Source organism: Anomalospiza imberbis, chromosome 5 (genome assembly GCF_031753505.1).
Source record: "Anomalospiza imberbis isolate Cuckoo-Finch-1a 21T00152 chromosome 5, ASM3175350v1, whole genome shotgun sequence".
Classification (NCBI taxonomy): Eukaryota; Metazoa; Chordata; class Aves; order Passeriformes; family Viduidae; genus Anomalospiza; species Anomalospiza imberbis.
Window position 1 is genome coordinate 50,935,069 of NC_089685.1, and position 10,303 is coordinate 50,945,371.

The window sequence follows — 10,303 nt, forward strand, 5'->3', positions numbered from 1 at the left end:
ACAGAAGTCTATGGTTTTTATATTCAACAGGTAGAAGGCCAGGGAAAAAAAAAAAACAACAAATGCTTTAATCTGTTTTTATAACACTTTAGCATTGTGCTGCTACACAATTCTGATAAGATCTCACACCCGCTGAGTGCACTGTAAATCTCTAGTTGTCTGATTCCTGTGGGGCACAGAAGTGAATCAAATGTTCAGAAAATGCTGCAGCACAGACAAAAATGTAATTTCTTAATAGGTGGAATGCAAATTTAAAAGGAGGCACAAACTTCATATACAGTGTCTCACAGTTGTATTAAACAGTTAAAATCTTGGGTCTGCAAACTCTTGAAGAACGAGACAGCTCAGAAAGTCATTGGGTTTACTTCTGTGAGACCTTTCATAGAAGTAACATTTGCTCACCCTGTTGTTTGCTGCCATGCTCCATCTTTAGGAAATCATCATCAATATTTAAAAATACCTAATGACATTGGAATGTCTGCCCTGGTTCAGAGCTGGGCTCTGTCTCAGTCACATTTCTGCCTTCCTGGTTATCATGGCCTGACATCTAGGGAAAAGGAAGAATGGAAAAAATTCACAAAGGATTCCTTTAAAACCCTCTCACCCTTCACCTATCCCAAGGCAGATGTTGTCTGTCTAAATAATAACTTGAAGGCTTTTTGCTCCTCCAAATGTTTGTGCAGTCTACTCTTAAAATCCTGGAAACATCTTGCATTCCCAGCACATGGGACAGCCTGTTGAATGAAATTCACCTCCTTTGGCTTGTCCTGAACCTGGTTCTGAGAGCATCTTGGTGTGGATCCTGAATTTGTTACCAGCACAGATGATATCAATCCTGGCAGTGCTACGCTTTATATGCTGTTCCTTCTCAGTTTTCTTTATTCCTAGCCTGGAAGCCATTCATACTCTCAACAGTCATGTTGCAATGTTGCAATTTCTATTACATTTTTGGAAGGAAAGGAACCAGAATTTCACCATTCAAAGTATGGCCAAAATGTGAATTTAACCAGGGGTACATAATTTTTACTTCATCTCTTAATCCAAAGGCAGAGCACATAATTTGCTATGTCTCTTAAAAATTGGAAAAAGTTAAATTATGTCAACATATAAGTAATATTAGTTCAGTTCTAATAATGAGGTGCCTTTTGAGGGTATTTGAAACAGTCCAGCTCTGTTCCATACAGGCAACCACAGACTGTTCTATATCCACACCCTTTCTGAGAAAGTTCTAGTTTATACTTTCCTGAAAGCCCAGATAACATTCTTTATATTAATAGCATCTATGTCAGAGGGAAACTGTTTATATTTCCATGTGTATAGTTTAAGGAACAAAGCAACTCATTCAGCTCTGCAAAATCAAGGAAATTGGTATAGTCACCTTACAGACTGTCAGTCATATCCTGAACATCTTAGCAACTCCCAGCAGCCCTTCCAAAACCTTTCACCAATTTTCAATACCTTTGAAATTACTTCTTTCCTATATAAGTAGTATTATTTTTTTAGCATGAATTTTTGTCTTGGCTGTGACTTTTGCAGGCAATTTGGAACCTACAGCATAGTTCTTCCTGGCACAGAGATACCAGATTCCTCAGGCAGGAGTTAAGGATGTGACAAATTTGATTTGTTTTTTAAGCAATTAAAATATTTATAGCTGAGTTCACTTAAACTACGTCATCTCTTAAAATATTATTCCTGGATTCTCCTTGGAGAAAATCCTTGGTGTACTTGCAAGAGACGTATTTAGTACATGATCTTTTTCCATAAACAAAGAAACATGGAAAGTCTGGAACAAACAGTTAATGAATACACTAACGAATTTAAACAAATTTTTAATTAAGGAAGCTCAGTATTATTTATCAGTTAGCACAGTCAGCACTGTCCTTTCTTCAAAATTCCAGAGAAAAATGAAGGTGACAATTTTCCCAATCAATCCCAGGGATACAAAATAATACACTAAACAAAAATACTTGTGTTTTCCAGACACCTTATTCTTAGTCAATATATTTGATCTGTTCTTACACTGGTTCAGCAGTGATCCTATGCTTTTTTCTTCTTAGCAAAGATTCTCTGCAGATTCTTTGCTAAATCCATTGTTTTTTTCACATTATCCCAAGACATGGAAGATCACTGTGTGTTGCAAGCTTAACCACAGTCTGTGTTCTTACTCAACGTTTGCTTCCTATATGGTGACCAAGTGCAGCTTTTCTGTCTGACATAAAGCTCTCAAAATAAATTAGGGAAAAAAGAAACTGGAACAAGATGTAAACAAAATGATGCAACTTGCTGTTACATTCTGTTCCCTGTTTTCCAACCCTAATGCATCTATTTTAGGGCCTGATACTGAAGTCCCAGTGAACACAGTTTCTGGAAGAGCCTAGGGAGAGGATGTTCTTGCTTGGAGGGGCTGGCTGGCATCACAGCACGGTGTAGCTGACACAGGAGCACCAAGGACAGCCAAACAGGCACAGGAGGCACAGAGACTGACCAACCTGACTGGAATTGGAGCTGCCACGTCTTGTGATGTGACTCAGAACACCACACTTCAGTCAGAGGGCACAGGCTGGCTCTGGTGCCACAGAATGGGGCTGAAGTGACAAGCTCTCCCTCTTGGTACTGATGTTCAGTATTGATTATCTCCTCTCATGGATTGATGTTCAGGTGCAGGAGAGTCAAAACCTGTGGTTCCAGAGCCTGTAGCTCAGTGTATGGGAGGTAAGAGGATGGATTACAAGGAAATGGGATAACTGTCAGTGAGGCTGTGAAGAAGCACTTCTGGAACCATGAAAGGTTTGTGCAGAAAGGACTGCTGTAAGCTTAGACCGTAAGCTCTGTGGTCATGCTCAGGCACTCCATTGCTAACATGAATGATCCAGCTGTACCTCGGAGGAGCTGCATGGAAGGGAGGAGAGTTTGGTGAGGGAAGAGATCAGAGCAATGGTCAGAGATAATCAGAGAAAACCACAGGTCCAAGGATCAAGGAGTCTTGAGAGCAGGGCTGCTGTTTCCATGGTGGAAGAAGCAAGGGACCACTGGAAAGAACTTGGAAGGTTTTTCTAACCCAGAGTTAAGCTAATCCAAGGTTAGGGAAGCACTGCAAATCCTTAAGGGCTCAAGAATCTTAAATCAGCTCTCCTCTCCTAAACTTTCACAAAATTCACAGAACCATGAGTCTGGAAAAAACGAGATGATTGTGATGAAATCCCAGGGTTTAGGCAACTGCTTTAGTTATTTAATCTTTTCTGCCCCGCTCCCCCACTACTCTCAATTTCAGTGGAATAATTGAAAGGCTGAAAAACTCCATCCTGAGTACTCACACAGATATGCAACCCCTGCTCTGCTGCGTTCTTGATTTACACTTTCAGACCTTTCACTCTCTGTCTTCCAGCTCCATTGCCCAGAGCCTTCCCTGTTTCCTAAGTCCACTTCGCAGTACCTGACTGCTCCTACATTTCCCCAACCACTGACAGCCTGGCAGAGGTTCTCCTCTGTTTCCAGGGCGTGTGAAGCATGTTCTTGTCATGCCTCTCATCACTGGTTCTTCTTACTGAAGAGGATAGGGGATGTTCTCCATGTTGTTTGCTGTTTGTTAACAGCAGAAGTCTGTTCTACATTTTTAATGCTAATCTGATCTTCAGTGACAAAGATGCAGAAAGCACATTTCTCCAACCAAAGAGAGAGAGAAAAATCTTCACAGAACTAGAGCTATCAGCCGTTGATGTCTGGGTATTTCTCACACATTAATGAAATGCAGGAAAAATCTTCAGGGTTAAAAAAATGTTAGTTCTCAGTTTGGCAAAGGTCAGTTCTGAAATGAGCTGGCTTTGCAAATTGGCTTAGCTACCTTTAGCACCTAATGTGAAGCAGGAGATTCTAGGTAAAACACTTCAAAACCAAAGTGTAATTCTGATTTGAAGTGGGGGTTTAAGAGCCAGTTTTTCTATGTCTTACACAATCACTCTGAATATACAGAAAACTAACCCATTTTTTAGGAGAAGATTAATTGTTTTGCTGGTGAAGTCTTAATAAGCTATCAAGAATCAGCTCTCAGATGACCAAAATATTATGGGATCCCCGTCCATTTATCTGTTCTAGTTACAAACACATCCACGCACAGTCTGTAATTGAATCTGGCACATGAAGATTTGAGTGTGCTGGCCTAACCCAGCAAAATCTCTGGCATTCTGGAGCTTTAATGTCAATAAAGAACACGTACTCTCTCCCATTCACCTCAAAAGTGACCCTCTGAAGGTTTCCAGATGAAGCACTTAATGCTCTGACAGCTTCCCAACAGCTTTGGCATTCCATCAAGAGTTCTCAAAGGTTCCTAAGAAGATGGACTGGTCAACCACTGCATCTGTTGGTCAAGCCTGTGTGAAATTGAGACAATCACTGTGTGAAGACCAACCTGCTAAATGGGATGACATTTTGGGGGCTCACCTGTGTTGCAGACAGTTTTTGCAGTGATACCAACATCTGCCCAATTTACCCTAGAGATTTGTTCAGATAGTGTTTTATGCCATTTTTCACAAAAAAAAAAAAAAAAAAAAAAAAAAAAGTAAACATGCTGTAATTTCCTTTTTGCTGCTTTTCTTTGTGAAACTTACTTTTGTTGCCATCCTTTTCCACTAGCAAGGTAATTGCAAGCATAAATTCCGTAAGTAGCCTTTTCACTTTTAATATACCACAACTGCACCCTGGAATATAATGATCTAAGCACAGTCTCCATCTGCAGAAGAGAAGAAAGTGATTTCAAGCTAACAAAATAGCTACAAACTTAATGCAGCCTCACACTTGTTTAGACTGCTAATGAGGGAGAGCAGGGAAAGGAAAACAATTCTGTTCCATTCCACTTATCTTGTGGCTTGGATCTTTAAATGAAAATAATCCAATTAATTGTCACAGCATGAAGAAAGTAGTTGGGTCTGATAAAAACGAGGCAGAACCCTAAAGAAAAAAATGTGCATAACCCTAAAGAAAAAAAATGTATGTTTAAGGTCTTAATTTAAGCCAAGAAAAGATCTGGTTCCCATGAACTGATTTCAGAGCTTTGTGTGCATTGTCCCTGAATGGGTCCAATGTCACAGAGAGGTGGAGCAGTCAGCTCAGGCACATTACACAGGATGAGTAGGACCAGTTGTGTAATGCTGGATCTCTCACTGTCCTGTTGGATGGAATTCTCATGGAGCCCTCAGGAGCACAGAGTTCTGTGTACTAATGGAAGCTGAGTAATTAAGCCTGCAGTGCTTAAGCCTGCTGTCAAAAAAGGCCATGGGGGGCCCAGGGCAGGAAAGCTTTTTAAAACTGCATCAAACATCAAATCCCCAGAACTCTCTTCTTACCCTGCCAGTTCCCAGTCAGGGATCTGCCATGTTTTTCAGGAATTACTGCGATTCAGAAGCACAGGCAATGAGCTGCCAGCAGGGTGTCAGTGGAGCTGGAGCTGCCAAAGCTGTTTCTCTGTCTCTCCAAAGGAACAGAATGTTAATCAATGTACTCATTTTTCTCCTTCCACTGTAATTAGCCATGCATGACCACAGCTTGACCACCTGAGTTAACTCAAAACTGTGGAAAAAAATCAGTGTGCTCAGAAGGATTACTGACCAAAGAGAAGAAGTCAAATATCTGGCCTAGTTTGGTGAGGGTCAAAGCAAACAGTCAGACGATAGGGAGTGCAGACAAAAAGGTGTAAGCATGGACAAAACCTCTCTTAGGTTTCCATGGTTTAACTAGTCTCCTGTCTCCCTGGGAAAGCAGCATTCCTTAGTAAAAAACATAGCTCCAAGGCTATTTCCAAAGAGACTGCATATATTAGAGTTCTTCCACTAGCTGGGAATTTTTCATCAGCTGAACAAACTAGGAAGCCCTGCTCTTTAATGAGACTCCTGTCCTCCTTCCAGAGTAGCTGTGGCTGCCCCATCCCTGAAAGTGTCCAAGGCCAGGCTGGATGGGGCTCTGAGCATTCTGGGATAGTGGAAGGTGTCCCTGCCCATGGCAGGGGATTGGAAATGGTTTTTAAGGTCCCTTCCAATCCAAATCATTCTGTGATTCTTTTCCATACAGAGGTCGGGGACTGACCCACAGAGCAACTGTAAAATCACAACTGAAACCTTTATTTCTGCATCCTAAGTACTGGCTACTAAGAAAACATGGCAGTGAATATGGAGAGGAAAAATGTGTTGAAAGCAAACAGCAACCAAATTCTTCAGAGAAGCTGGAGAAATTTCTCATCAGAAGAGAATATTTCAGAAGTGAACAACTGGTCAAATAGTTGAAGGGGGGAAAGAGTATCTTAACTCACTTTTCATAAACATTTGTTGCAACAAGTAAGATCTGGAAGTGTACACCAACAAGATAACATGGCAGAAATACTACCACATCATGTTTACCTCCTAGCATAAATGGAATTACTTTCTAAATTCCCTTCTAGATCTGTCTGTGCCTGTGAACCTGGAGCACAGCAACACTGGCTGGCAGGGACTCTGCAAATCATTATGTCCAAACACCCACTTGAACTGGGGCTGCCACCAACTCATGGGTTGTCTTGTCTAGCAAGGTCCTGGAAACCTCCAAGGCCATCTACTGCAGTGTTTTTCCATCCTCCCATTAAAAACATATCCTAATGTCCAAACTGGACTATCCAGAACACTTTGTGGCCTCCACGTCTTCATATACCATCTTACAGTGCTGAGAATTTGGCTCTTCTTTGGCTTGACATTTTTGTAGCTCCTCTCCAAGCAGTTTTGTTTTCTTTTTAATTTATCATTTTTAAATGATTATGCTACTTTGCAGGATGCCAAAAGTGCTATGTGATCCTCTTTGTAACTGGCAGTGGGGAATGGGTCTGTGCACAAGGAGTGTTTGCTTATCCTGTGGCTGTTTGCAGGAGGAGCACACCCAGTGAGGTCCAAGGACATCAGTCAGAGAGAGGAGAGTAGAATAAGGAGATCCAGAGATATTTGTTTTTCTTTAGGATGAAATGCCTTCTTTTAATTTTGAGGCATTTGCATCCTATATTACAAACCTATTAATCAACTGGTAAACATTTAAACCTCATAGCTGGGACTATGAGTTGCTTCTGCAGCTGATAATCTTCAACCAGCAGCGGCCAGCAAGGAGTGTTGCTTCTTTACTATTCCCTGAAAGGTGCATTGGCTGTAATCTCTAATAGCCTTGAGCATATCTGAAAACTCATTTTTCTACACATATGCCTATGGATATTGTAAGAATCACACTGCTCTCAGCTTCTGGGATCACCTGGAATCTTTCTGGAGAGCTCTAGGACTGGTGCAATGTATTCCTGTTAAACCATCTGGCTGAGAGATTTTTTCCCCCTAGAAGTTGTACTGGAGCCTGAGTTTAGAGCTCTTGATGGCACACCGAATGTTGCATAGATTTAGTCAGGCCTTTTATTGCTTTTTATTGCCCATTAGAGGTTTTCTGGCAATGGCATGCTGGCACTGAACTGCTGTCAGTGTGTTTCTTAGGCTGCCCCTGAGGGTGGTTTTGCTCTCTTCTAGTCTCATCTGATTTTGCTTTTTTAGATGATTTTTTGTTAGACAACATCAGTTGCTGCCAAAACAGGCACAAAACATACTTTGCAATAAGCAGGTATTTAGGTGAAACATTTTGTGGAAATGGACTTCACTGAACATTTCTGTACCCTGAGGTTTGGAGCGCTTTGGGCAAAATCCAAAGCTGTGACTCTCCACACTAATTTCAGGTGTAGTAATAGAGGTTTTATCACAAGAGATGCTGATCAGAATGTTCTGCTTGTTCTTCCCCTCTCTGGAAGGGCCTGTTTTATTAAAATCATGTTAAAGTAATTCCTTGCAGTCCTCTGCAAAATATTGGTGAAACTGAACATTGCAATCACCTCTACTTTCCCCTCATTCAAGAAAAAATCTATTCCAAGCAGGTTTTTTTTTATGCTCCTGCTGTTCTGGCTTCTTGGTCTGGTAAGCCACACCATTAATTTTAGCTAAGTGATCACTACGTTTGTGCTTTTTGGAGCTTGCTCTTTTATATCCATTCTTCATTTGATTTCAAGTTCACATGCTGTATTTTGCATGTAATTCATAATCTATCAGCTACATGAACAGAGGTAATCCTGTCAAAGAACAAACTATCACTATAATAATCACTATATAATATAATAATTATAATCACTATAAATAATTGTCTGAAGCCTGGTCCAGGATTTCTTTACTATTCTTGATTAGGTAAAAAGATGAAAAGCTACTTGTCTTGCCAGTAAAAATCACACTTCAGTAGATGGACTTTTAAAAAGATCATGATGTAGCGTAACTAAACCCAAGAAGGCAGAGCTTATGCCATTGTGTTATTACCCTGTCCCATTGTGCTATTCCCCTGTCCAAGAACTATTTTGAATCAAGTAGAATTGAAAAGAAAATCACTTAAGAACTCTTGGAAAATAGAACATTCACCAAGGAATAATTAATAAATAACCTACTGATAAAGCTGCTTCATGCTTCAAATGTTACCACATCTGGTCCAGCAATTTTGACTTATCTAATGGTAAAACTTCCTGGTTTTGTTTTAAACTGCTGCAATTTCTTCCCCTTATGTCTAAAGCACCAGGCAATGCCTTCTGTAAGCCAGAGCAAGTGGCCAAATGTCCCAGTTCTTTGTGGAGCAGTGGCAAATCACTTTTAGTACAGTAACTCCGGAGTTGCCACATCTTCTCCAGGCACAGACTTACCTCGTGGAGCAGATAGATACAAGCACTGATAAAACAGGGCAAATAGCTGGAGATCTGCAAGATTAACATGTCATTTGTAAAACTACATCAGCTGTAAGCAGGAGAGTTTCCCAGAGACTGGATGGCTGCAATGGCATGAAGCAGGTGACATATTTCTGCTGCTCTTGCCTGTAATGCTGCTCTGAGGTGTGTGGTAACATCAGTGAGACAATCAGGAATAAAAACAACAAATGCATCTCAATTAAAAATTTCAGCCAAGACTACACCCCTTTGCTTGTGAAAATTTAATCACACCTTTCTTCAAGTGACACCTCTGAACAAGTTTGGGATCTGCCAGGAAAGGGAGACCTTTGAGAGACAGCTCCCAAATGTGAGCGACTAACAAAAGTTGAAGCAATATTTAAACAGGCACTGAAACTCTCAATCCTGTTTCTTAATCTCTCTTAAAAACACTCTCTTCAGCAAGACTCCTGATTAGTGCCAAAATAAGGTATTTTCAGGTAAAGTGTTCAGAGAAGCAGGCACCATCCACGTCATTGTCAATGACAGAACATGGCAGCACTTACCCAGTTCCAGTTCCCAGCTGAATTTCAGTCCTACACTGTTGAACTCAAGGGATGCTGCTCTTCTCATCCATTGTCACCTCTGCCTTCTTATTCCTGCAGCAAGGTTGGCCCCTTCTGGCATCACTTGTGGGACGGAGCCTCCCTGACTTCTGTGCATGTGTGAGGTTTTGGCTTTAGTGACAGAGCTGAGGGCAGCAACCACATTGCTCACACCTTGCCTCCTTCTCTCTCATTAATGGGTTTTATCACCACAGTATCTCTTCTTCCAGTTGTTCTTCAGAGTGGGAAGGACCCTGTTAATTTCACCTGTCTTCTCTTATGTGCATTCTAATGATGAGATTTTAATTAAAAACACAGAGAAGGGCTTTGTTGTAAGGCAAGTTGACTACTAGAATGACATGGAGAATTAAGAGCAAACCAAATTGCAGGTCTTGTTGAGCTAAGGTGCTTGAAATAAAGGGAATTAGAAATGCAATAAGTTGTTGGTGATTTTTATGTAATATCTATCTTGCCAACAGAAGGTGATTTATCTTGTACTCAATGCCAATCCTATAAACACACAACAAAAGGAACTTTTTAAACTTTACCCGAATGTGGGAAGAAACAAGACCAGCATTAAGGGAATTAGCAGGAAATTTCTCAGGAGCTGTGCTAAGGGGCAGCTTTTTAAAATGCCTGTGTGTGCACGTGTGTGCATTCATGTGTATTTGAAGGAATCAGGTTTACAAAAAAAGTATCTATCAAAATCTCAGTGCTGGTGGAATGAAGTTTGACTCACACTCCTTAAGAAGGGTGGAGTGTGTGGATTCAGACCTGGCCCTTTGGTTTATGTATTTCTCCATTTGGTTTTACTGTATGAGTCACAAAGTACCTAAAAATTCACAGATGGAAAAGGCTGAGGAATAGCACATATTTTTTTTTTTACGATCAACTGGACCAATTTACCATCCCAGACAGAAGGACAATAAAATGAAATTAAAAATCTAACCTTTTACTGAAACTACTTCATGTATTTCCC

At 40.7% G+C, this 10,303-nt stretch overlaps 2 long non-coding RNA genes across 2 annotated transcripts; one reads left to right on the forward strand and one right to left on the reverse strand.

Annotated features, from left to right (window-relative positions):
- Nucleotides 1–205: 205 nt before the first annotated feature.
- On the reverse strand, nt 206–9,877 carry LOC137474289 (uncharacterized). The gene is made up of 2 exons (XR_010999276.1): nt 9,286–9,877; nt 206–547 (listed from the first exon to the last, which is right to left on the reverse strand). It is a non-coding gene; the product is annotated as an uncharacterized lncRNA (long non-coding RNA).
- LOC137474288 (uncharacterized) lies at nt 4,971–6,341 on the forward strand. Its single transcript, XR_010999275.1, has 2 exons — nt 4,971–5,490; nt 6,061–6,341. It is a non-coding gene; the product is annotated as an uncharacterized lncRNA (long non-coding RNA).
- Nucleotides 9,878–10,303: the final 426 nt, after the last annotated feature.